The 27,053-nt window shown below is 34.1% G+C and overlaps 1 protein-coding gene across 12 annotated transcripts in view; it reads left to right on the top strand.

Moving 5' to 3' along the window:
• LOC111047531 (neuropeptide CCHamide-1 receptor) overlaps positions 1–27,053 on the top strand; it is a 190,420-nt gene that overhangs the window by 81,372 nt on the left and 81,995 nt on the right. For 6 of the 12 annotated variants that reach the window (XR_005572604.1, XM_022333294.2, XM_039438760.1 and 3 more), the window contains exon 2: positions 16,170–16,249. The exons of 4 other annotated variants lie outside the window; for them this stretch is intronic. The gene's annotated coding sequence lies outside the window, so the exon portion shown is untranslated. Of the gene's footprint in view, positions 1–1,438; positions 2,015–16,169; positions 16,250–27,053 lie in introns of those variants that run through there. 2 more of the 12 variants (XR_002605861.2, XR_005572607.1) reach the window with 1 other exon arrangement.

Here is a 27,053-nt window from a genome sequence, read left to right as displayed (position 1 = left end):
TAATAATATAATTTAAGGCTGTTCGCTACACTTTTTATATCCAAATTGGATAATCTTTTTCAATATAATTATTAAGATCATTATAGGAGTGAGAAAAAGTGGCAACTGAAATTTTTAAGTGGTCTAATAAGCGAGTTATGGGTTGTTGAAGTGCTAACTCCGTTTACTTTCCAGATTATAAACGGTTACGAATTTTCCATTGGAGTTTTTTTTTTAATACACTCAGTATATCATTGGCTTTGTTCTAATATGCGTTTTTTCGCGATTAATGCAAAAAAAAACAAGTTTCGAATTCACAAAAATTTCACTTTTCTATTTATGAACGATATTGGGAGTAGAATGTTGTAGTTTGGAAAGAGACATTTTTGAATTTTTAAGAGAAGTTTTTTAATAATAGTCGACACCGTTTATGATCTGGAAAGAAAACGGAATCTGGAAAGTTAGCACCTGATCAACCCATAACTCGCTTATAAGACCACTTAAAAATTTCAGTTGCCACTTTTTCTCACTCTTATAATGATCTTAACAATTATATTGAAAAAGATTATCCAATTTGGATATGAAAAGTGTAGCGAACAGCCTTAATTTATCTAATTCCAGAGGAAACCTGATACAAAATTGGATTTTCTGCTCTTCATAGCAATGATTGCTTTTCTTGAAGCTTGACAAAAATCTGGAAATATACTGTAGTAGCAGGTAACCCGTGCTTTGCACAGGGGAAACTTTTGTGTTGTTTATTGCTATCTCTTTATGTCCAGAAAATATCAGAAAAGTTAATAAGTATTTGATATCTTGTCAAAGTTACGTTCATGATCCTAATCAGAGTTGAAAATCCTTAGGGGAAAAAAGAGCTTTATTGGTTTCGCACAGGCAACAGGCAACCTTTCATTCATAAACCACTCGTGCCAACTACGCCATGGTTTCAATTGGAGAAAGCTCTGTTCGGTTGGGCTTTTATTGTTGCGTGAACTTTGAATCACAAATTGAATTTATTCTCGCTTGAATCATCGAATCAAAATAAATCTATCAAAAAAATGGGAAGATGCCTTTATCCATCCTGAGTGAATTCATTAGTTAATGAGTAGGGATAATGCGTCAATCGTATTTCCTATCCCATACGATTGACGTAATGCGTCAATCATATTTCCTATCCCGTACTTCCTTTATAATATTATGAATAACTGTGAACTTTTGCTAAAATAGTATTGACGATTTTTAAACATATCTAAAGTTCGCGGGAGTTAGCTGGAATGCCGCGTACTTCTTCCCAACTCGAATAATTGGAATTTTACTGTACCCATGTTATTTCATTGGAGTCAATGCTTCTGTACGCAAATTTCTGGCTCATAGCAATATCCATTGGATGCAATAATAATGGTAAATTAATTCATCATTACTTTGCATTATTAATTTGTGTTTCATTTGATTATTTTTGCAGACTCATCACATTATTCTGATTCTTCTAGCGCTGACCATGATGATTGGGTGTATTCTTGTGATAATTTATATTGTTGCCACGAACCAAGTGGATAGCGAATTTCCAGACTATTATTCAGCAATTCTTGATTACCTATATTATCATGAAGATGTGTATTAAAATTGACAGTAAATTAGAAATCTCTGTCGCCTGATTTGATCACATTGAATTGATGTAACAAAAACAATAATAAATTGATAATTATAATGATATATTATACAATGAGTTCCACGTTATAATGGCAGCAATTGATCAGCATTGTAGTTGCTGTCGTTGTCTATCACTTGGCAAAGCAGATAATATTATCATTCTCTAGCTCCGCAACGTTGCCCGATCGTTTTTTAAAATGTAGAGATATAATTTATTTACAAAATATGTGATCTCAATCGAGAAAATTTATCATTGAATAATTGAAAAATATTTTTTCTTGACGAATAAAATATAATCGATCATTTTATGCAAAAATTAATAGCCAATATTACATCAGATTACCGGTATCAGCTATCCGCTATACAAGGCAGAGAATCGGTAACGCTGTTCTCCCATCTTTCTATCTTCATTCTCCACTGCCATTATAACATGTACCTCACTATAGTAGCCTTGAATAAATTCAATGATCCCTCTGAACACCTTCCTATTTCGAATTGTGCCCGCCTTTTTGAGAGAATGGATGAACTATTTGGAATAAAAATTTGGAATTTGAAATAGACCAACACATTTAGAAAATACCCAAGTATATACTCAATTAATGCAGGTGAACGGGCTAGAGTCAAGAAAGCTTCAATATCAATTCCGCAATGCCTGATTATGATGGATTTTTGCTGATCAAATACTACTTTGAATAATCAAAAAAGCCAAACAAACCCAAAAAACTGTGCCGAGCACTGTTTTTAATTCAGGCCTTTTCCCATTTTATAATAGTAAATTTAATACACAGTAGACTAGAGCCATTATTGTAAGTGAGTTGGCGAAATAAATTATTTTCTCTCTCTATTATGAACGGCCATGACTTCCAGTTTCCCAGGATAGTTATTTAAAAATTGTGGCTCCGAGTCGTCGAGGAATGTAGATTATGGAATTATCTCTGAAACTTAGCCTTCCTGTCGCGACATAGAGTGCGATAAGTTGGAAAACAGCAAGTATTACAATTATAACAAACTAATGATTTTGCAGTTACTATTTTGTCCTAAGGCTCTAGAAGCCACGCGACGATTGGTCAAATTGATTCCCTTTGTCCAATAGGAGAGCTGTTTTTAAATGAAGTAGGCCTAGTGTGGCGATTTCCCAGCCGAAAGACCAGATTACGTTTCGGAGGACACTTTGCTAGGAGCACTACGAGAGTAAAGATGTAGTCATTTTGTTTTGCCCTTTTTGGGCAAGTTGATAATTTCATTAGGTTATGTGGGAGTTAGGATTATTTTCATTAAAGTTTAAAATTCCTAGTAGTGCCATGTCCTGAAAAGTTCAATTGTGTTTCTTTATCATGTACGAATAATTGTTTCTTCAAATAACCGCTAAGGTACGTAAATTGAGGTTTAAATATAATTTAAGGAATTTAATTAATTGAAACTTTCATCAGAGTACTGTATGAACAAAGCCTGTTATTGTTCAAGTTAATAATATTGGTTGAGAATAGTCCTTTTGATTTTATTAGTGATGGAAGATAATTATAAAGTTTTCTAAAGAAGTACAGAAAGTAGAGAAGAGAAGTTTTCAGAAGTAGAGAAGTAGAGAGAAGTAGAGAGAAGTAGAGAAGTTTTCAGTTATGTTACATTTGAGTTATTGTTTCTGAAAATATATTATTGTAGAGTATTGCTGTAAGTCAGAAAGATAGTCTTTAAATTGGAATGTGATTTTGAAAATTATGTTGTGTTTGAGACTTGCTAAAGTTTTATATGTTTCTGACTGTGTTTTCTCAGCGTTGAGACCTTTCAACTGAACGCTAATTTATTAAATTATACCAGAACTTTTGAATTATTTGTGAAGGAAGATCCATTAACTCTGGTACAAATAATCAGTATTTTAAAGGTAAGAATCTATATAAAATGAGGATTCAAATAGAATGAGAGAATTTCAATAATCTGTAATTAATAAATTTCTGCTTTTGATGAAAAGTTAGAAATTAATGCTGTAATGCATTTATTTACAGCGGTTCATGTGTGACCCCAAACCAATTTCATGTACCACCCCTTTGTTTTCGCAACTTTATGTAACACCGCTTCAAGACACTCGTTCAGATGACAGGTCTAGGGACGTAAGATGTCGCCGTCAAGCCAAATTCAACCGGTAAAGAGGTTCACCGCCAAAAACAAGGTACCGTAACCCAAGCAACGTACAGACCAACGAAAGTGCAGTGCAGTGGAACAAAAGGTTCTTTCAAGAATGTTGATCAAAAGTGGGAATTCAAAATTTATGAAATGGGTTGTGCCTAAGAAGATAATTTTGAATAGAATTTAGAATTTAGAAATAGGCCGACACATCTAGAAAATACCTGAGTCTATACCTAATTCATGCAGGTGAACGGGCTAGAGTCAAGAAAACTTCAATTAATCTTGCCATGCCTGATTTAATAGGTTTATACTATAGAATAACACTACAATTTGAAATAATAGAAAAATACAAACAGCTTCAATAAACATTGGCAGCTAAAATCGAACAACAGAAACAACAATATCATGTTACTTTGTTGACATTCTTCATCTGATTCGGGGGCGCATTACTATCCCCGTTTAGATAGCAATACGTCACAAAACCAAACAAGATCAGTCATAAAATAACCAATCAATTTCAACATGAAATTACTCAAGAAAGAAAAAAAACCCGTTGAACTCAAATTTCGTCGATAGTAACCCATATAACCCATTTCATAATAATTTTGAATCCCCACCTTTTATTGACATTCTCGAATGAACCTTTGTTTCACTACACTGCACTTTCGTTGGTTTGTACGTTGCTTTATCGTCGGGGTTACAGTACCTTGTTTTTGGCGGTGAGCTTTTACCGGTTGAATTTGGCTTGACGGCGACGTCCTCTTACGTCCCTAGACCTGTCGTCTGAACGGGTGTCTTGAAGCGGTGTTACATAAAGTTGCGGAACCCAAGGGGTGGTAGTACAAGAAGTTGGTTTGGGGACACACATGAACCGCTGTAAATAAATGTATTACAGCATTAATTTCTAACTCTTCCTACAATTCATCAAAAGCTAAAACAGGAGTTTATTCTGTTATTTAATTTAGATTTTATCTTGACGTTCTGATTTCCTTCTCAAAATTTAACAGATTTAAAACAAATTTACTTGCCAGAGTGTCATTAATCTACAATGCAACTTTATGAAAACACTCGTAATAAATTAATATAATGCTTTTAGAAAAATGAATACTTCATTAATTATGATGTTAACTTTTATGATATTTTTCGTTTGGTTTGCAAAATCAAATATAATTTTTCATATAGTAGCTCGGCTAGTATTGTTGGAAACTTGTGCGCTAGCCAACATTTATTTTATTTATTATTTATGAACTTTAGGACGCAATCCAAGGGTAAATAACGGGCATTCGCCCAAAACTGCTCAGAACCTTAATTAAAAATGAACATTCCAGAGTTTATGATTTGATTTACCTACAAATACAAGTCCAAAAACTAGTATCAACTGAAATTATGAATTTATCACCTAATAAAACAAGACACTTTATAACACAATGAAAGAAAAAAATATTGAAAATTTCACTTTAAGGAAAGATAATGTTTGCCTTATAAGATTCACCTTTAATTAAATAAAATTAGTAGACACATAGAAAATAATTTAAATTGTATTAAAATTTGAACATTCATTGATATTAATTTCCTGGAGAAGAAAACTTTCTTCTTCATCTATTAAGATTTCTATCATAAAAAATTTACTAAATCATTCAAAAGCCTTAATGACATAAGAAAACAGAGTCTGAAAAATATAAATTAAAAAATGTCATAAACTCAATATGAACAATTCTTAAAAGTTTCATTTCAATTTAAAGGCTATCTTCCTGACTTTCAGCAATACTCTACGATAATATATCTCCAGGAACAATAACTCAAATGTAACGTAACTGAAAACTTTCTATACTTCTGTAGAAAAAAATTATAAGTATCTTCCATCACTAATAAAATCAAAAGGATTATTCTCAATCAATATTATTAACTTGAAAAATAACAGGCTTTGTTGATAAAATCTTTTGATTGAAGTTTCACTTAATTAATTTCCCTAAATTATATTTTAACCTTATTTTACGTACCTTAGCGGTTATTTGAAGAAACAATTATTCGTACATGATGAAGAAACACAATTAAACCTTTCAGGACATGGCACTACCAGAAAATTTAAACTTTAATAAAAATAAAACTAGCTCCTACATTAACTAATGAAATACTTGTAAACCTGCCCAAAAAGGGCGAAACATAATGACTACATCTTTACTCTCGTAGTGCTCCTAGCAAAGTGTCCTCCGAAACGTAATCTGGTCTGTCGGCTGGGGAATCGCCCCACTACTGTATTTAGAAACAGGTCTCCTATTGGGCGAAGAGAATCAATTTGACCAATCGTCGAGTGCCTTCTAGAGCCTTTGGACCAAATAGTAACTGCAAAATCGGTAGTTTGTTATAATTTCAATGCTTGCTGTTTTCCAACTTATCGCATTTTATGTCGCGACAAGAAGGCTAAGTTTTAGAGATAATTCCATAATCTACATTCCTCGACGACTCGGAGCCACAATTTTTAAATATCTATCATGGGAAACTCGAAGTCATGGCCGTTCATAATAGAGAGAGAAAATAATTTATTTCGCTAACTCACTTACAATAATGGCTCTAGTCTATTGCGTATTAAATTTACTATTATAACTTGGGAAAAGGCCTGAATTAAAGACAGTGCCCGGCACAGGGTTATATGGGTTCTTATCGACGATAATCGGGTTCAACGGGTTTTTCTTTCTTGAGTTATTGCATTGAAATTAATTGTTATTTTATGACTGATATTGTTTGGCTATGTGACGTATTTCTATGTGAACGAGGGATACTAAAGCGCCCCCAAATCAGATGAAGGATGTCAACAAAGTAACATGAAATTGTTGCTTCCTTTGTCCGATTTTAGTTGCCAAAGTTTATTGGAGTTGTTTGTATTTTTTTTTCAATTATTTTAAAGTGTAGTGTTAGTTTATAGTAGAAACCTATTTAATCAGGCATGGAAAGTCGAGTAATTGAAGTTATCTTGACTCTAGCCCGTTCACCTGCATGAATTAAGTATAGACTCAGGTATTTTCTAGATGTGTCGGCCTATTTCCAAATTCTAAATTTTATTCCAAATTATCTTTTTTTATTACCTTCAAAAAGGCCAGGCACAAAACAAATTGGCAAATAAAATCACACAAAGGAAAAACAATTTCAAGTTACTTTGTTGACATTCTTCATCTGATTCGGGGGCGCATTACTATCCTTCATCTAGATAATAATACGTCACAAAAACCAACCAATATCAATCATGAAATAACAAGATCTATGGAGATGTTCAACAGCAGAAAAACTCAATATTACTAAGGAACCCGGTGACCCAAATTTTGTTCGGAGACCCAAAATTTTGTCGATAGCCCATCGCTGTATCTTCAAAGCTCTTTTTTATGGAATTCCAACTTTTGTACCAACCCTTTTCATTACACTACACTCTCGTTGATCAATTCATCGTTTTTCGTTTTAATAGTTGGGGTTAACTTGTTTTTCGCAGTGACCCTACCAGCTGAATCTGGCTTGAGGGCGACGTCTCCTTACGTCCCTGGACCTGTGATTCTTGAAGGGGTGGAGGGGTGGATTGGTGGAGTGGTGGAGTGGTGGAGTGGTGGAGTGGTGGAGTGGTGGAGTGTGGAGTTGATTCGTGGAGATGTGACACATGAAGCGGTGGTACATGAATCGCTGTCAATAATCGTATTACAGCATTGATTTCTTACTCATTCTACTATTCATCATAAGCTAAAACAAGAATTTTCTATTGAATCAAGATTATCATACTATTAAATTTTCAAATTCAAATTACTCATAAATTGTATCGGAATTAATGGAACTAGCTACATGGCTTAATCGAAAGTTTTGGGATGATTCAAGTACAATAATTCGAAATTGATTGGACGGCCTTAAACCTAACTCCACAAGAAAACACTGTCAGAAAAATATGAAACTTTAGAAAGTCGCAAACTACTCAGCTTAATATTTATGAGTTACATAATATCTACATGAAATGAAAAATATAGTATATTATGAGTTACAATCTCAGGACTCAATACATGATTAATTAACATGTATTGATCAATTCAACAGATTAGAAAGACTTTCTCTTCCTTCTCCCTGAGATACTTAACAATAATCTCTAGAATCTTAAGGAACAATTAAAATTATGCAAGAATGGAAACTCATCTGCTCTCTTTCTAGATCCTCTTAATCACAACAAATTATTAACTAGTAGCTCTTTGAACAGTAGACCTCGCGCTCAGTAATTTACATTGACCTGTTGTTATGTTTTCTCGAAAATTAATGAATAATTTATCAATTTAAAATGTCTAGAAAAAATCCTAAATAGCTTAAACATAGAGCTTTCTGTCCTATTGTACCGTGACGTGTCGTCCCGGAATGTGAGTGTGAGCGCTGTTATCATGTCTGGCTGCAACTGTCTACAAAGTTAATGGAAAGATACATTTTCAAGATGTTCGATGTTTTTGAACGGGTAGTATTATAGTCAACTGTCTACTTACTTGAAAATGTAAGATACATTCTCAAGATGTTTGATGTTCTTGAATGGGTAGTATTATAGTTCACTAGACAGCTGATTCATGATGAATAATTCTATAGTCTGATTTTTACTCCAATATTGGCTTATGAAGAAGGCTCCTTTTTCCTTCTATATAATCCTTGAAATGCAAAATTTCCAAAAACCTTGTATATACGTTGACGCGCAATTTAAAAAGGAACATACCTGTCAAATTTCATGAAAATCCATTACCGCGTTTCGCCGTAAATGCGCAACATATAAACATTTAAACATTAAGAGAAATGCCAAACCGTTGACTTGAATCTTAAGCTGTGTACACATATACGCGCTTCCAACCCGCACCGAGCACGCTCCGCCCTTGTACCGTCCTCGTTCCTCCATCGTACCGCAGTCGCTCCGCCCCCGCTCTGCAGTCGCACCCATCATGAACGTTACGGAAAGGTGCGTACAGACTTTCGCTCTGCTCCTAAACCGAACGTCACTCCAGCAGAGCGATTGATGATCGACCGGGGAGCAAGAGTGGTTCGACCGGGGAACGCGAGAAGATCCAACATCTTCCGTAATTTTCATGATGGGTGCGACTGCAGAGCGGGGGCGGAGCGACTGCGGTACGATGGAGGAACGAGGGCGGTACGAGAGCGGAGCGTGCTCGGTGCGGGTTGGAAGCGCGTATATGTGTACGCAGCTGAAGATGTTAGATCTTCTCGCGTTCCCCGGTCGAACCACTCTTGCTCACCAGTCGATCATCAATCGCTCTGCTGGAGTGACGTTCGGTTGCGGAGCAGAGCGAAAGTCTGTACGCACCTCAAGAACTCACTTCGCTTGGTCAATTATTAATATTGCATAATATTACAACAATTTATTTGTTTTTTATATTGTGGTGTAAATTTTTCAATTCAAAATGTTACTTTTTATAACATGTATTTTTGAAATGTAATGTATTAACTAGTAGTTCTGTGAACAGTAGACCTTACGCAGTAATCTCATCCACAATCACTTGATTGAAACTATAGATCTTATGGAAATACAGCAATGGACTGACTTCTCCACACATCTGTGTGATCACTTGTTAGCTGATTTATGATGAATAATTCTATAGTCTGATTTTTAGTCCAATATTGGCGAATGAAGGAGGCTTCTTTTTCCTTTTATAATATTATCCTTGAAATGCAAAATTTCCAAAAACCTTGTATATACGTCGACGCGCAATTAAAAAAGGAACATACCTGTCAAATTTCATGAAAATCTCTTACCGCGTTTCGCCGTAAATGCGCAACATAATAATAATAATAATAATAATAATAATAATAATAATAAAGACCCGTGGAGAGAAACTCAGGAACTCTCATTTGAACTCAAAGATATGTATGGCTTGCACAAGGTAAAAATATTGCCAATCATTATATCTGTGGGTGGGCTGATACCAAAAACAACAGTGGAATGCTTCAAAATGATTGACGTTTCAGACAATCTAGTAGAAAAGATGCAAAAATCAGTTCTTCTAGATATGGCACGTATAGTACGTCAAACACTGTAATGTACCTGGTAGTTGAAATGTAGGCTGATGAGAACAATCCGAATAATAGAGAAGAGTTGTAGGTTGCATGTAAATGCCCCTCTTATTTGTAGAATCCGCAAAAGCGTGAATAATAATTGAAAAATAATGATAATTTATTCAAACAAAAACAAACATTGTACAAACAAATTGAAATAAAATAACATAACTGGTGTAGCAAACACCCACGCATGCACAATACATGTTTATCATCATAGTCTAAATGAAGCCCCAAAGGTGTGGGGCCTTTCTTCATATTTAATCAATAGAAAATGATCAAACAAGAGATAAAAAAAACGAATGAAGGAATATATAGAGTCTTACATTAATAGTATACAAAATTTCAAAAAAGAATCAAGAGAAAAAAAATTGAAACTAAAATAATAAATCATATATTGCAATTTAAATAGTTCTCCGTGCGGGCAGCATATTCCAAATGATAATTATCGATTCTTCAGTCAACAGATGAAGCAATGAAAAATATAAGTGCTATGACACAATATAATTACATAAATAATTCAAATTCCCAACCATACAAAAACTAAATCAATCATGAAAAACAAAATATCAACTTTCGAGCATGGAAACCTTCATAAAAACAACTGTGTATCATCAATCGCAACAATTAATTATTTTATTCTCGCCTTTACTATTTGGCTATATTGACACTCCTGAAAGTTAGGTTGCAAGGCAATGTAAAGCTCACCACCTACATATCTAAAAAATCTTCTGTTATGCTCAAGCGTAAGTCTATGTAATTGAACTCTATTTATATAGCGTACATTATAATCAGCGATATGGGTTTGTGTTGCCAATTGACTTTTATTTTTGAAAGTATCCAAAACTGCTTTAAACGAAAAGGAATATATGTGACTGGTAATACATTAAGGGATCTGAACAGGGGTAGCGAGTGTTCGATCCTTGGCTTGCCACAAATCAATCTTATGAAATGCTTTTGTGCTACAATAATAGGTTACAAATTTCTTGTATATGCACTTCCATAACATATGACTCCATAATTAATTCTTGACTCAACCAGAGTATGATACAAATGTACTAGAAAATATCTTGGACACATATTCCTTAGAAAGTAGAAGTTCCTTATGGGAATTAACATTTCTGATTTTAATTCATATATATTATGATCATATCATGAAAGTTTATTATCTATTAGCAAACCAAGGTACTTGACACAATAATTATGTTTCTTTTATCAAATAGCAAAGGCAATCAAGCAAGGTATCCTTACAAATTGAGCTTATGGTATTTTAGTGATGGCAAGGTATTATTAAAATTGTTATTTTTGAGCGTGAAATTAAATAAATTCGACTTATTTGCGTTGAGCAGTAATTTATTCCTACAGAGCCACCAGTGAATACACTTAATATCATCTTGCATTTCATTTTACCATGTAGGTATTGCTAATTCATTTTGACCGTTGTAGAAAATAGCCGTGTCATCCGCAAAGGATACGATTTCACCCAAAAGCTTTCCATTGCATAGGTCATTCACATAAATTAGGGAAAGAACTGCTGACAAAACCGATCCCTGCGGTATGCCGTACTTAACTAACCCCAAGTCGCTCAACTCACTATTTAGCCTTACTTGTTGGAATCTATTTCTAAGGTAGCTCCGAAACCATTCATTTGCCTCTCCTCTTATGCCTATTTTCTCTAGCTTCTCCAAAAGCAAATCGTGTTCAATGGAATCATATGCTTTCGAAATATCCAGGAATATTGCCGAGCATTTCAAGCCTTCATTAAAACTGTTATTTACCTTGGATAGCAAAGTTTTCATTGCCTCCTTAGTACCTCTACCTTGAAGGAACCTAAATTGGTTCTTTCTAAAGAATTTTCTATAATTTAAGTAGTTCAGAATCCTGTTTTTCATCACCCTCTCAAGTATTTTAGCGAATATTGATAATAGTGTTATTGGTCTCAAGTTATCAATGTTTATGTTTCTGCTACTTTTGGGAATTGGGATTACAACGGATTTTTTAAATATTTCGGGAAAAAAAACCTTTTTGTAAGCTCAGATTGCAGAGCTCAACTAAAACGTCTAGGATGTGATCTAGAATTTCTTCAATTGTTTGAATCGAGATACCATCCACTACCGGCGCAGTATTCATCTTGAGATCTCTTATTATGACCTGCATCTCTCCTGCATTCACGGGAAATACTAAAATGGAGTGGATCTAACGGGTGATTCTCATAGAACATAATCTCATGAACTTTTGTCATTGTGCGAAATATCAATGTGAGGACAATGTAGTTGGTGATGATGGTTGAAGCTGAAAATTAAGTGTTTTTCACAATACAAGGAGCATTGTTGTCAGGTGTACCTGGAAATCTATATGAGATAGAGCGCTCTACCTGATCTCAGATTGTAGAGCTCAAAAATACGCCCAGAGGGATTTTGAATTAAACATCTAATTGGTAACAATCGGAAGATATTGTTGATCAAAAACTAAAATTTATCAAAATTTATTTTTTCTTCAAATTTCACTCATTTTTGAAAAATCATAACTCATTAATTATTGGAAATAGAGAGTTTTGAATGATCTCATTTCATTCATAATTTTATAGTCTAAAAAAAAGGCAAGAGCAAATTTTTCTGTCCGATTATGAGGTTTGGCAGAAATAGCTGAAAACTGGAAAATGAGCCAAAAATACGAGGTTTTTGAGCCACCCTGTATCTAGAACAAGGAAATTTTGCATGAAGAAATTTGTTCTGGACTTCTCTTATGTACCCAAATAATATATAAGAAAATCATATCTACAATATGAATTGCAGGCACACCCCCCTTTTTATGTCTATATTGACTGGACTACATGTCAAGTCTGAGGAAACAAATGTTACCAGCGACAAGAATATCCACTCACAACATACAAGAAGCTATGAAAATTTGCATATACCACAAGTACGGTTAGCAAAGACACGGAAGCCATGTAAATGTAGGTTTGAGACTCTTCAATCACCTTCAACTAGAAATGAGAAATTTCCCGTTTTTGGTGTTTAAAGATTTACTTTACAATATGTTCTAGTCAAAAATACCTTTTACAGCTTGAAAGAGTACTATGAGAAGTGAATATTTGAATGTATTATGTCTTTAAAAAAAATTATAGTTCGATTTTATTATGACTTATATTGTATATAAATATATTAAGATGTAGTTGAATATGATAACTATCACGACAATGTCTCATGCAATCATGTAATTGTTCTTGAACAAATAAAATATTATTTTGCTTGAGTGGTCATTTAACGCGGGGGGCGGGCGTATTTTGTTATTCCATGCTATGTACTAAGTATACTAACATCCTGCGAAAATTCAGTTTTCAGTTGCGAAAGATCCAGTTTTTTTGCCTTCATTAACTGGGAAATTATTTGACAATAACGATTTTTTGATAATGCAGTTATCGTTACATCATTCTTCCTCGTGGAATGTTTATATCGAATACTCGATATGGAAAATTAGAAATCTAGACAAGGTTGTAGAGAATATTTTCATTCATTCATTCATCACTTGGATTGGGCATTGCTAATCTGTAACCGGTAATCGACCATTAATTTAATTTTTAATTAGCTACATGGTAATCAAGCGGCCAACTCTATAAGAATGAATATAGTTCTGTTGTTCATTTGAGGCTCATCAATTATTATGATCGCACACAATAAACACATTCAAAGTTTCCCTGAAAGCAGCTTACGAAACCATGATGAACGGAAATGAACGCACAACTTTGAAGGGAGTCAAGAACTTTTAATGAGGTCAGATACTGATCTTCAATAAGCATTCTCCATGAAAAATGAGCACGACATAAGCGAATTTGTGAACAGAATGGGTTGAGTCCTCCATTGGTATATTATAATGCTTAGAAATCATCAGTCACATCTTGGACGGAATTCAATCTGGAGGTCGTTAAGGCTTTTAAACAAATTACAATCATTTCATCACTGATATATCCTTCCAATAAATTTCCGTCATTTAGTTCCGATTGAAAATTTAATATGGAGTACATAACTATTGCTAATAGAGGAGACATCAATAATCGAGTAAATGAGATATCACCAGCAATATTATGAATCATCATTAGTAGTTATGAATTGTATGTTCTGGGACAAAATGCACCAGACTTCCCATTAGGTCAAAGGTCAAGGTCAAGGTCAAGGTCAAGTTTCTTGGTCAAGGTCGAGGTCGAGACTTACAAAAAAAATATCTACACTCATTTTTGATATATTGAGAATCTTGAAAGCCATAAAAACTACTTACAGTCACTGAGAACCTCATATTAGTCATTTTTTATGTTGTTCGCATGTGAAAATGGGTTAGTTCAGCATTCCAATACGTACAGTTTTGATTTGTTTTCTGAAAATATATATTTCTTAGGTTGAAAATGAATAATAAGTTGATATGGATGACTGCACCAGCTATTTACATTTCTACAGAACTTCTAGCACTCTAGTATTGGTTAAATAATATTTCAACAATTATTAAATCAGTGTATCAACTATATTTGGATAATTATATCAAGTAACCCATGAGTTGATATAACTACTTGCAATAGTACAGTTTAGAGAGCCTAGGTGATCTGTTCTCATTTTCCAGATGTCATCAGTTATGAAAAAATCTGGTGTGGCGCACTCACACAACTTTCCTTGCCATTATGAAAATTTACCACCTGACGCTAGTGTTGCCGTGCATCTCAAGTGTACTATTCAAAGATCTAAGCCAGCTGGTGACTGGAAAATAACGCTGGAGACACACGATGTCTGCTATGTCTCTTTATGGTGAATGATTTAATAGAATCAAAAGTTTGATTTGGCTCTACAAGCCAACAGTTTGCAATTGAATAATCACATTTTCTCGAATTTCAAGCTTATTTTCAATTTTAGGTGAAAATGTTACTGAACATTAATTGTAGAGATTTTCATGCTCAATCATTTCCACTTGAATTTTTATGTTTAAATTGTATCTGAAGCCTGATAATTGGGAACCTAAAATCAAACTTTGCATAGATGGGGCGGAGTTCCTGAAATTTTTACAGATATGGGACTTTTGGCAGTTGATAGAGCTTATCAATGTCTATTCTAGGTATAAATTTAATGGAAATCGTTGGAGCCGTTTTCGAGAAAACCGCGAAAAGCCCTGTTTTTGACACTATTTTCTCCATTTTAGCCGCCATCTTGGATTGCATTTGATCAAATTGTTCGTGTCAGAACCTTATAGTGTAAGGACCTTAAGTTCTGAATTTCAAGTCATTCCGTTGATTGGGAGGTGAGTATTGTGTACACAGACGCACATACACTCATACACACACACACACACACACACACACACACCACACACACACACACACACACACACACACACACACACACACACACACACACACACACACACACACACACACACACACACACACACACACACCACACACACACCACACACACACACACACACACACACCACACACACACACACACACACACACACACACACACACACACACACACACACACACACACACACACAACACACACACACACACACACACACACACACCACACACACACACACACACAACACACACACACACACCACACACACACACACACACACACACACACACACACACCACACCACACACACACACACACCACACACACACACACACACCACACACACACACACACCACACACACACACACACACACACCACACACACACACACACACACACACACACACACACACACACACACACACACACACACCACACACACACACACACACACACACATACATACATACATACATACACATACAGACCAATACCCAAAAACCACTTTTTTGGACCTTGAAACGTATAGAAATTTAGAAATTGGGGTACCTTAATTTTTTTCGGAAAGCAATACTTTCCTTACTATAATAGGGCAAGGAAAGTGAAAGCAGTGTTTCGGAAACATCTCTTTTCAATCGCCCTCTATAGGAGGATGGAATAGTCTCCAGCTTTATAACAAGACTACTGTAATCTATTTGCCTTTTGAGGCTGGATTGCTTAATTTTTAAAAGTCATAATCCATAAAATTCAATTAAAGAATGCTGATAACAGTTCAAGTTGAAGAACCTACTTCACTGTTGATGAGTTGAATATTGAAACAATTTATGAAATCCATAACAATTCCATTGGATTTTTTCCATGGCATTTACTTTTTAACACGAATCCTAATGCTAATTCACGTCTGATCTACATAGCCAGCCAATCATCAGTTGAGCAATGATAATACTTTTTAGTAAACTTTTCATTCTTCCCTTGGTAAATTTAGAAAAATGTTCTCTTGCTCGCAGATATGAAATCAAAAGCGCTGGAAAAAGCTTGAAGGTCATTAGAGATCGAGAGGAAGTGTACTTCTAATATTAATACGAAGGTGAGTCTTAACTGATACATTTTCAGCATAGCAATTAATTATTGTAAAAGTTGAGGAAGTATTATGAGTAAAGTGTAAGTTAAATAATAATTCAATTCCTGGTAGAATTACTAATCTCTGATTTTTTTTCCAAAGAATAGGGATTTTTGGATGTAAGTGAAAATGTTGTAAGGCAATTACTGACATTCGACTATCCGAACTCAAATTCAACTAGAGTTGGAATTGCTGATGGTAATTAGGCTATTCGGTTCTTTCAAGAAGCGCATTTGCATTGGGAAACGTGGGAAAACACTTGCTTTTTCCTATCAGCCATTAGCTATTCAAGATGTGAGAGTGAAAAGCGTTAAAAGAGAAATCTATGTTCAACGTTTCCTCATCGCTTGGGAAGGGAAGTGGGGAAAACAAAAAGGTATCGAGGGAAGCCCCTTCCCGGTGCTCTCAACGTGTCTAGAATAATAATTGCTTTTCAACGCAACTTACATGTTAATGGATTTGAAGTCAAAATGGTGGTTACATTACCATCTTGCAGCTCAGTCAAGTCATTCCTGAATGATTTCAGAAACTTTCTCTCGAAAATTTACTGTCACAGTTTTCAACTCGGATACTCTTAAAGTTGAGTAGTGCTTCAGTTGTTGCTCAACGAGGAAACTGGAACTTCAAGTTCCATTGATACACAAATCGTTGCTCAAAAATAATCTCTTTGAAGAGTAATGCGATTGATGGAAAATGTCCAACCTTGATTGGAAAAAAGGAATCAGCTTCATACTGTAAAGGAGCTGATATATCACACCAATGAATTCTACAATTTTCTGTGTCCAATTCAAAATGAGTAATAATTTTCTAAATTTGAAGAATAATTGAACACACAGTTTTCCTATCCCAATTTTATTCAACTCAAAAACTTCTAGATTCTTACATACAATGCATTCTTATTGATCCAGGAAGAAGATTGATTCTTCATCTGCTATTATTATTAGAGAAAGCTACCAATAGAATGAAAAAAATGCATTCAGATAGAGTTCATTATTATAGATATTGGGATGCAGTTGAGTAGTTTGGAGTCTTGATTGATCGAGTTAGAAAGTGCATCAACATACATTAAAATGAGATAAAGGAGAAGTTTTTGTATGCAGGAATGTAATAACGTGATAGGGCAGGGAAGAATTAAATTTCCAACGGAGAAACTCTGGCTCGAATATTATCATTTCTCGTTGATCTTCAAGTATTGAGGAAAATTTAAACAATCTATACTACTCAGAACTTTGAATCTCTGAAGAAAATTATCATCACCACTTGCATTGTAGATTCAAGTGTACTTTGCTTCATAAACTATGAAAGCTATATATTAAACTTAATATACTGAAAATAATTCACACAAATTGTATTTTTCTTCTGTTAGGGCTACTCTTGAATAAAAAAAAAATAGAAATCTAAGTACCCTTTTTAAAATTATTTACTCACAACATGTTTCGACTATATGTTGCCAATGATGGCTACATGATTGGAAAATCACTAAATAATTTGAAAAAGGGTACTTTAATTTCTATTTTCATTTGAAATATACATATCATGTTCAATAGTTATTAAGTTACCGATATTGAATTGATAGTTTTCAACAAGAGTTGAGTTTGCGTATTTGATACTATTCACAACAAGGAGGGAAATATTTTCACTACAGAATAAATATACTATAAATATTGAGTATTTATTGTAATTAGCAGTGAAACATGACTTTGTTTCGTCGAAGGAATCACACTTGCATTCGCTCCAATCAATATACATAGCAATACACTCATTTTACTATGTATTGATGACTGTCAGATTGAATAATTCTCCAAATATCTTGAAATTATCTTTCATCTCTTTTCATCTGGGTCAACTTTGCTTCTATTTTATGGGTTCTCGAGAAATATACATCTGAGATCTGAGTTGAGCGACATCGTATTTTCATAAATAATATTATGTGGATGAATTTCTCTCCTAGCGAATCATCAGCATTCATTGTGGTATCTGCGTTGAAATTAGGCCTCTACAAGTATGTACAGCTCTCATGGGATATGAGGAGGGCAAAAAGTTGCTTTAACTCATCAACCCTCCGTTTTTATGATCAACATTGTTTGCTCGGTTTTCAACGTTCTTCTAGATGAAGGTTTTGTCTTGCAAGCTAACCGCTATAACACTCTAAACTTCTGCCTCATACATGATAAATCATAACCACGGAATATCCTGGAAGCCTCACATAATGTTCCACATGATGCTATCAAGTGCTTTTTCAATCGACAAATTTTTTATATATATTCACTATATTATAATATTATGAATTACAAATTGTGATATCAGGTGTAATTGGATAAAAGAGCAAAGGTATCAATGATGTTCACGATCAATTTTCCTGCAATATCGTATCATTACAGGCTAAATTTGGAAGTTGTTGATTCATTTTACCAATGTTCATATTGGTAAACACTGTGCTAAGTACTGAAATAGAAGCCTTAAGATAATTTACATGGTCTAGTTATCGAGCACACTTTTTCTTATATATCAGTGTTAATATTTATGAAATAGAATTATAGTACCCTTTGAAAATAATAAAATACAAGAAAGTAGCCCTGAATTCATGCATTTCAAGAAGATATCAGTGTTAATTTAATAGATCTATTTCACCCAATCAATTCACTCAGTCACCAGGTCGGAAACAGACAATATTTATTCACATTTTGCGAGTACTCTTCTTATTTCATTGATTGTTGAGTCTAAAATAAGAAATGCAGCTGTGCAAAGTTGGGGTACGAAAACGTTTTTGTTCCAGTCTCACATACTTTGATGATCACATTTGGAGGGAGGTCTCATGTTTTGGTATGAGAATGTTGTCTCTGAATACTTTGCTAAGCTGTCTGGATGTACTCGTTCTCCATTAACTTCATAGTACCTGAGTAACCTCCAGGGTTTAAATACCTGGCCTCACTGGCTGTGATATTTCATCCACAAATATTACTACAACGTAAAATGAAACACATATTTTCTCTCAATTAATCGATTCAATTGATAATTATAGCATATACATAGATAATATTGTTATAATAATAACAAGCCTTAGAATGATTCATGATTTTTCTCAAAATCTAAGGTAGTATGTGAAATCCGTGGATAATCTCTCCTCCGTGGATGTATCAAGTTGAGTTACAGTTATAATGATAATGGCTATAATTTATTTATCTTTTGATTGAGTTATCTATTTATTAGTCAATCGCTTTCGTCATAGAAGCATTCATAGATCAAGTGCAAGAATTTATTTTAATTATTCATCATTGTAGTAGTTTACATGAATCAATAATTCTTTGTTCATGGATCCATATCCAATTCTTTGCACGATGAAAAACCTTTGTGAATGGGAATCTTATTTCCTATTGGAGCCAATGTGCAATCTTTTAAATGGCTTATTTATAGGCCGGGGAGGTTGCTTTCTACGTTAGTAATACAATCTTCCTTGTAAATGCGGGAGTGAGCCTCTCTCATTGAAGTCATTGTATAGCTTCAGGGCAGAATTGATCGATGAGAAAGCTACCAGACTTCTAGGAAAGGAAATTTAAAGGCAGATGGTAGAGTTACACACTTCAATACCCTGGCTTTCTCCAATCCATTCTGTATCCGGACATGTAAAAAATGAAAGAAAAAACAGCCAACCCTGTTCTCCATAAAAAATTACATGTAGAAATGTAGGTCGCGTATCAGGAGAGAAAGCATAAAATTTTGAATTGACTTGTGAGCAGATGATATCTGACGACAAGTGTCTCAGCTATCGTGACTGATATTAAATTTAGGGCCGGTTTCCGAGCTCAGGATTCAGCTAAGTTCTAGACTTTAAACAGCTGGAGTCAGAAAATTGGGTTTCCGAAACGGGGTGTAGTCGCAGTCCACGTTTGAATTAAATTTCAAAAAAACTATGAAATTGAACACAGAATTAAAAAATAAAGAGAGAATAGTGTAAAGCTTCAGCCATTTTGAATTATTTTGGAATGTTTCATTTCGTCAAGGAAAAACGTTTCCAATCATAAAAATGGGAAAATAGAGATCATGAAAGCTGCGACTACGCCCTGTTTCGGAAAGCCAATTTTCTGACTCCAGCTGTTTAAAGTCTAGAACTTAGCTAGATCTCGAGTTCGGAAACCGGCCCTTAAAGTATCCAAAGTAGATCTTTCTATATCATAAGATACTCATAAGCTAAGCACTAGGCTAGAACTCCACACAGCAAGCTTCTCTATACAAGATTGCTTAACCAGTCAATACCAAACGTTATTCTAGATAAAGTTATAGTAACAAACTATATGATCAGGTGGGTAAATATTAGGTACAGCATAATAAGTTTACAAAATTTTGCTCTTCCATTTTTGCATTTTGTATCTGAACTCTGTAAATCTTACTGCAAGCTTTAATAGAATTAATATCTAAATGGATAGACAATTAAAATTTGAAAAAATATATATATAGTTATGTTAATCAATCAACTTACCAAAATATGAATAATTGGATGGCAATGATATTAAATTTGATAAATAATAACAGCATTAAGTATTGCATATCGATACGGTACGGGGTGGTTATGATATGAGGATAATATTTACGTTTTACGGCGGTACAATATGGGGCATTTACTCTTGTGCTGTGGCTACTAACTGTTACTTAAGCTTCAAAGGGCTATCAAGTGCTGTTGAGCTCTTCATAAACCATAAAGAGCAATAAATTGCTCCAAATGTAGCCTACTTAGATAATTTGAATACTTGAGTATTCAATGTTTACCACATTTCACTGAACATTAAACAGCGTCTCATGTTGTGTTTTCACTAGCAAACACCGTTGCTCGCAAACGACTAATCGCACATTACAATTTTCGATTATTACTAATTGTTTCAAGCGTTACTGCGATGGATCGGATAAATTTAATTCCACATTTAGGCCACTCAAGAATGGTTAGGGAGGAGAAGTTTGGAAAAAATTTTCGACCCCGCAGCTCTTACAAGGATTAAGGAAGTAAACATATGAAAGTCCTACCCCCTATCCCTTGTGCTAAGGGTGGTGGTGTGGATTAAAAAATATTATTTTTTCGTTTTTGGATCAACCCGTATCGAACATTATTCGTTTACAGACATTGAATTATCTTTAATTTTATGTATTATTTCACAATATTACGAATCTCCCTACATCTGTTTTTTTCCAAATTATTGATTTCCACAGGTATTGCAGACCCATTTCTCTTCGACTTGCAGCACTCTTAGTTGCGTTGATTGAGAAATCTTCAGTTAAACAACAATATATGATATCACTTATTGACAAGACAATTTGGAGGGAATGTTTGAAACACAATTCGACTTCGCAGATGTGTTTGGACTAGTTGCAGTATGAACTTATCAAAAGTCCTCGACCCCTTATGCTCAAAGGTGATGATGATTATGATTTGTGCTTCTTCATTCCCAATTTCTTAATTTTTTTTATGATTTCCGTGAAACGCATATTGTTTGAGATGTACTAAAAAAACGAAAAAGTTAGTATTTCAAACCACCCTTTCAGGACAGTGGGTAGGGGTGAGGACTTTTATCATTTTTACTCCCTATCTATCCTCAAAAAAGCTGTCAAAAATTTATTTCCAAGCTTCCCCTTCTTTCGAGCATTGATTGCCTGGACTGAGTGTGTTTGTTATACGTATTATTAAATTGAATATCAAAACCTTATAGAGACCTACTAAGGTTATTCACAATGTTGGAGTTAGCTGGCTAAGTCGAGCTATTCGCTAACTCCTGTTATTTGCTAAGTCTGTGTTAACTCAATGCTATAGTTAGAAAAAACAAGCCAACGAGATAGCTGATAGCGCAGGTTTGAGTCCGCTAACTCTAGCTAACTCTGTAAAAACGGCGGCCATATGTTTTGGTAGCAAAAGTAAGATAATAAACTTTGAGTTACACAAATTATCCGTATGGAGCGCTATTGCAGTTAGCTTATAGCAGTTGATTTTAGATGGGGCGTTCACAATCCAGAGACATCAAATAGCACTTTATCTGGCTAAAACAACATTGTGAATACCCCTATTATATTATTATATATGTACATATAATTCATACTTATTGAAATAACATAATAAAATTGTATAGTATTCTCAAAATTCTTATATCACTAGAATAATATCGGGGCACCGAGCTTCGCTCGTTATTCGTTTATTGATAAACAGAACACAATTCTTTGAAATGATTGGGGAAGGACTAACAGGCACAATCCAAAACTGTTACTTCCCCGAATTTTTATTTACACACTATAATAGTACAGGCAATGAATGCTCAAAAAAAGGTATAGAGGGAAATGTTTGGGTGACAATTTTGACCCCGCAGTTCTGTTAAGGGTAGTAAGGAGAAGAACATGTCGAGAGACCCCACCCCTACACACTTTGGGTGATTCAAAGGTACCATTTCTTGGTTTCTCGCATAAAACTGAAAAACTATGTATCCTAAGGACTTGACTGTCATATAACAAATTAAAGCTTACATACTTTCCTACAATCATATTCATTCTACAACTTTTTTATATCTCCTCTAGTTTTCGAGATATCCGCTCTTGAAGGTGTGACATTTTTGAAAAAAATCCGTTTGGCACCAATTTTTTTATATTTTTGCTCAACACTTTTTAAAAATCGATGGGAAAAATCCATGTTGAATATACGCTCATAGAGCATTAAATTCTCTTTAATTTGATGTATAATTTCACACTTTTACTAATTTCCCTACACCTTTTGCAGCAGCTTCAGTGTTGAGTGTGAAAACTTTTCAGCTTTATTGAGACTAGTTAGGAGGAGAACATATCAAAAGTCCCCATTCCTAACTAATGTCCTAAGGGAATGAGGGTGGTTTAAAAGTTGAGTTTTTCAGAGTTTTGCTTCCTCGCTCATATCTTGAGAGCAATGCGTTCAACCGACATAACTAATTAATCAAAAATGGAGCTTGATAAATTCTCTACACTTCTTGTTCAGTAGAATGTTGTGATATTCAGTTACCGAGATATTCACTCTTGAATGTAATTGTTAAAATAACAGGTTTTTATCCAATGTTTTGCTCTTTCAGGGCTTATAACTCTCCAACAATGCATCATAAAAACTGATGCTTGTGATAGGTTTGTAGACCATTGAATTTTCTTTTAAATGGTGTAATTATTTCACTATCCCAAGTTTTCCTTTCATTGTTATAGCAGCTTCGATGTAGGGGGTGAATTTTTCATTGCTGCAACAAGTGTCAACTCAGCAGTTCCACACCTTCAACAGAGTGGGATATAGGTGCGCACTTTCGCTATGTTCACGTAATAACTAGTCCAAGTCAAGCTGTGAAGTGAAAAATTGTGTCACATACATCCCCTTCAAATGTCATTGTCAAACTATCAATTGTTGCAGCAATGAAAATTTCACCCCCTACATTGAAGGTGCTATATCAATGAAAGAAAACTTGGAATAGTGAAATAATACACCATTTGAAAGAGACATCAATGCTCTTCAAACCTACCATGAACATAAATTATTATGATGCATTTGTTCGAGAGTTATAAGCCCTGAAAGAGCAAAACATTGGATAAAAACCTGTTATTTTAACAATTACACACATTCAAGAGCGAATATCTCGGTAACTGTTGGAAATATCACAAAATTCCACTGAACAGAAAGTGTAGAGAATTTATCAAGCTTTATTTTTGAATTGTTAGTTATGTCGGTCGTACGTATTGTTCTCAAGATATGAGCAACGAAGCAAAACGCTGAAAAACTCAACTTTTAAACCACCCTCATCCCCTTAGCACATCAGTTAGGAATGGGGACTTTTGATATGTTCTCCTCCTAACTAGTCTCAACAAAGCTGCGAAGTCAAGAATTATGTTTGAAACATTCTCACAAAATTCCTTGTCAATTGGTCTATTGTTGCGAAAATGAAGATTTCACACTCAACACTAAAGCTGCTGCAAAAGGTGTAGGGAATTTCGTAAAAGTGTGAAATTATACATCAAATAGAAGAAAATTCAATGCTTTATAAGCTCAAAATCAACATGAATTTTTTCCATCGATTTTCAAAAAGTTATAAGAGCAAAAATATAAAAAAATTGGTGGCAAATGTATTTTTTTCAAAAATGTCACACCTTCAAGAGCGGATATCTCGGAAACTAGAGGAGATATAGGAAGAGTTGTAGAATGAATATTGTAGGAAATTATGTAAGCTTTAATTTGTTATATGACAGTCAAGTCCTTAGGATACATACTTTTCCAGTTTTATGCGAGAAACCAAAAAATGGTACCTTTGAACCACCACCACCCCGTTAGCACAGTGGGTAAGGGTGGGGACTTTTGATATGTTTACCTCCTTACTACCCTCAACAGAACTCTGGGGTCAACAATTGTCTCCCCTACTTTTCCCTCTATAATCTTTCCTTGACTGGCCTAATAGTCCAAAAAGTAGGTTATGTTCCATACACTTGAATTCAGGTTCAATTTTCAGTCCAAAAATTTGAAAACAGAAAAGATCTAATTTAGATTGCTTACAAACCAAATTGAACAACAAAATGACATTCACTAATCACTTTAAACTGGATAATAATTATTAAACCTTTGAAAATTATGATATACTCTAATTTAGAATGATATACCATGTCATGTCAACAAATCAGATTATTTTGATCAAGTCGATCAAAATTTCTAGATAATATTTCTCGTGAGATAAGCTGATTGATTCAACAGCTGAACATAATTCTGTCTTTCTCCTACAAAAGAACTCACATCTTCTGTTATCGACAGATGACGAAATTATCATCTGCTTTTCCAAGGATGAATAATTATCATCCTTTTCATGTCCTTCGGTGAGTTTTCCCAGGAATGAGACCTAGTACAAGCGAATTTTTATATCATAAACCTACTATGTTCCAAATTCCGTGAAAATCGTTATAGCCGTTTTCGAGATCCGTTGGACATAAATAAATAACCATAGAACCATGTATATAAAACAGAAATTGGTCGCTTAATATAATTTGAGATACATACGGTACATAACAGGATATAATATTCCTCTCATATCCTATACCATATCAAACGAACAATTTCTGTTTATATATTGTTGTAAGAATATAATTTTTGATATTTCTCAAAATCATGACATGAAAGGAAATTAATAGGTCTCGAGCAAGCTGCTGTATCGTTATCACCATATACGATGTCAACAAACACTAGATTAGATAATAACGGCTCTCAAGGCTATGGTTTTGAACAGCCGAATGAAAATAAAAGTATTATTGCTATTTATTTAATAATATAAAATATATAATATTTTGAGGTTAGGTTCTTTGGTATTTACTAGTCGGCGACCTAAGTAATCGGTCGAGCCATATAATTTGAGAATTAGCCTTGTGACACCTTGTGGCAAATTAGTTGCAAATAAATAGCATTCGCTTAAAGTATCATCAGACGGTTAGTAAGCAAGCATGCCAATTCAATGTAAAAGAAAAAGCGTTTTAGAAAACACAAAAATATTTATTATATCAAACGAGCATGAACAAAATGTTAAAAACAAATAAAAAGATGAAGGAAGTGGGATGTAACTTTATTCAGCACATGGATACATTTGTAGTTTTAGGATACACCAATCACAATGCAGTAATTGACCGGCAGTAAAAGCGAATTAATTCAAAAATACACGTATTGTTTATATAAACAGTAAGAAATTGTAATCTATTTAGAACACAGATTTATGTAACATATATAAAATAAGAATTAAAGACTAAAATATTCACTCATTGGATGGTAATATAACAGTTTCATGTTGACTATTCGACAACTTTGATTATGTCATTGCGGAGTAGTTGAATCCACCAATGAGAGTGGATATTTATATTTTATGTAAATTGAAAAGTCGGAAGTGTGGTTGTAAAAGAATAAGGGTAGATCCAAGCCCACTTGCTTGCCAGAGATCATCAGGGACATCCACCAATTTAGAGAGCACAAGACTAGATCCCTTTTCAAAGTTTTAAAAATTAAAAGTTTTGAATAATTAAAAATCAAATTTCATAAGACTCAGTTAAGTCATAGTATGACATGAGTCATTAAATTTAAATAACCTCATTGGAGAAGACGACAGCAGCCCACCAGAAAGGCCTAGGACATCAAAACGAATCCGGATCACCATCATAATTGTGGAAAAAGGCCCTCAGTGCTTCTAAATAATCATGATTGAATAAAGCTAGCTCGTCGAAGGGTTATTCAAATATTAAAAATATTATCAACACTTGCCCAAGTCTTAAAATGTGAAGGGAATATTCTTAAGAAGCATTTATGAGATTAACTATTGAATATGCACAGATGGAATATTTATTAATATTTGATTTATTATAATTATATGCTCACTCATATATTTTTTTATCAGTAATTTATTAGATTTTTGCGAAGCTCATGTTCATAAGATAAATTAATTTATCTGATTTCCACCAGAGGCCGAACCCAAGCCCTGAGATATATATATATATTATATATATATATATATATATATATATATATTTTTTTTTATTTGGAAATAAGATTTATAAGTTTTATTCGACAAGCAACAGCAAGTGGACACTGAGCTGTATAGTTTGAAAGTATATATGCTGATTAAAGAAGCACATGGTATTAATAATTGATGCTAATAAGCAAAGTAAATCCTTAGTGAGCTGTCTGTGATATTTTTCAATACATATTAATTATACTCATATTATTTTTATATTTGTTGCTCTTTTTTTCATTATTGCTCGTTATATATTTAAT

This window comes from Nilaparvata lugens, chromosome 1 (assembly GCF_014356525.2).
Source record: "Nilaparvata lugens isolate BPH chromosome 1, ASM1435652v1, whole genome shotgun sequence".
In the NCBI taxonomy this organism is placed as follows: domain Eukaryota; kingdom Metazoa; phylum Arthropoda; class Insecta; order Hemiptera; family Delphacidae; genus Nilaparvata; species Nilaparvata lugens.
The sequence above is the reverse complement of the archived record's forward strand: the minus strand, read 5'-3'. Positions and strand labels throughout refer to the sequence as shown.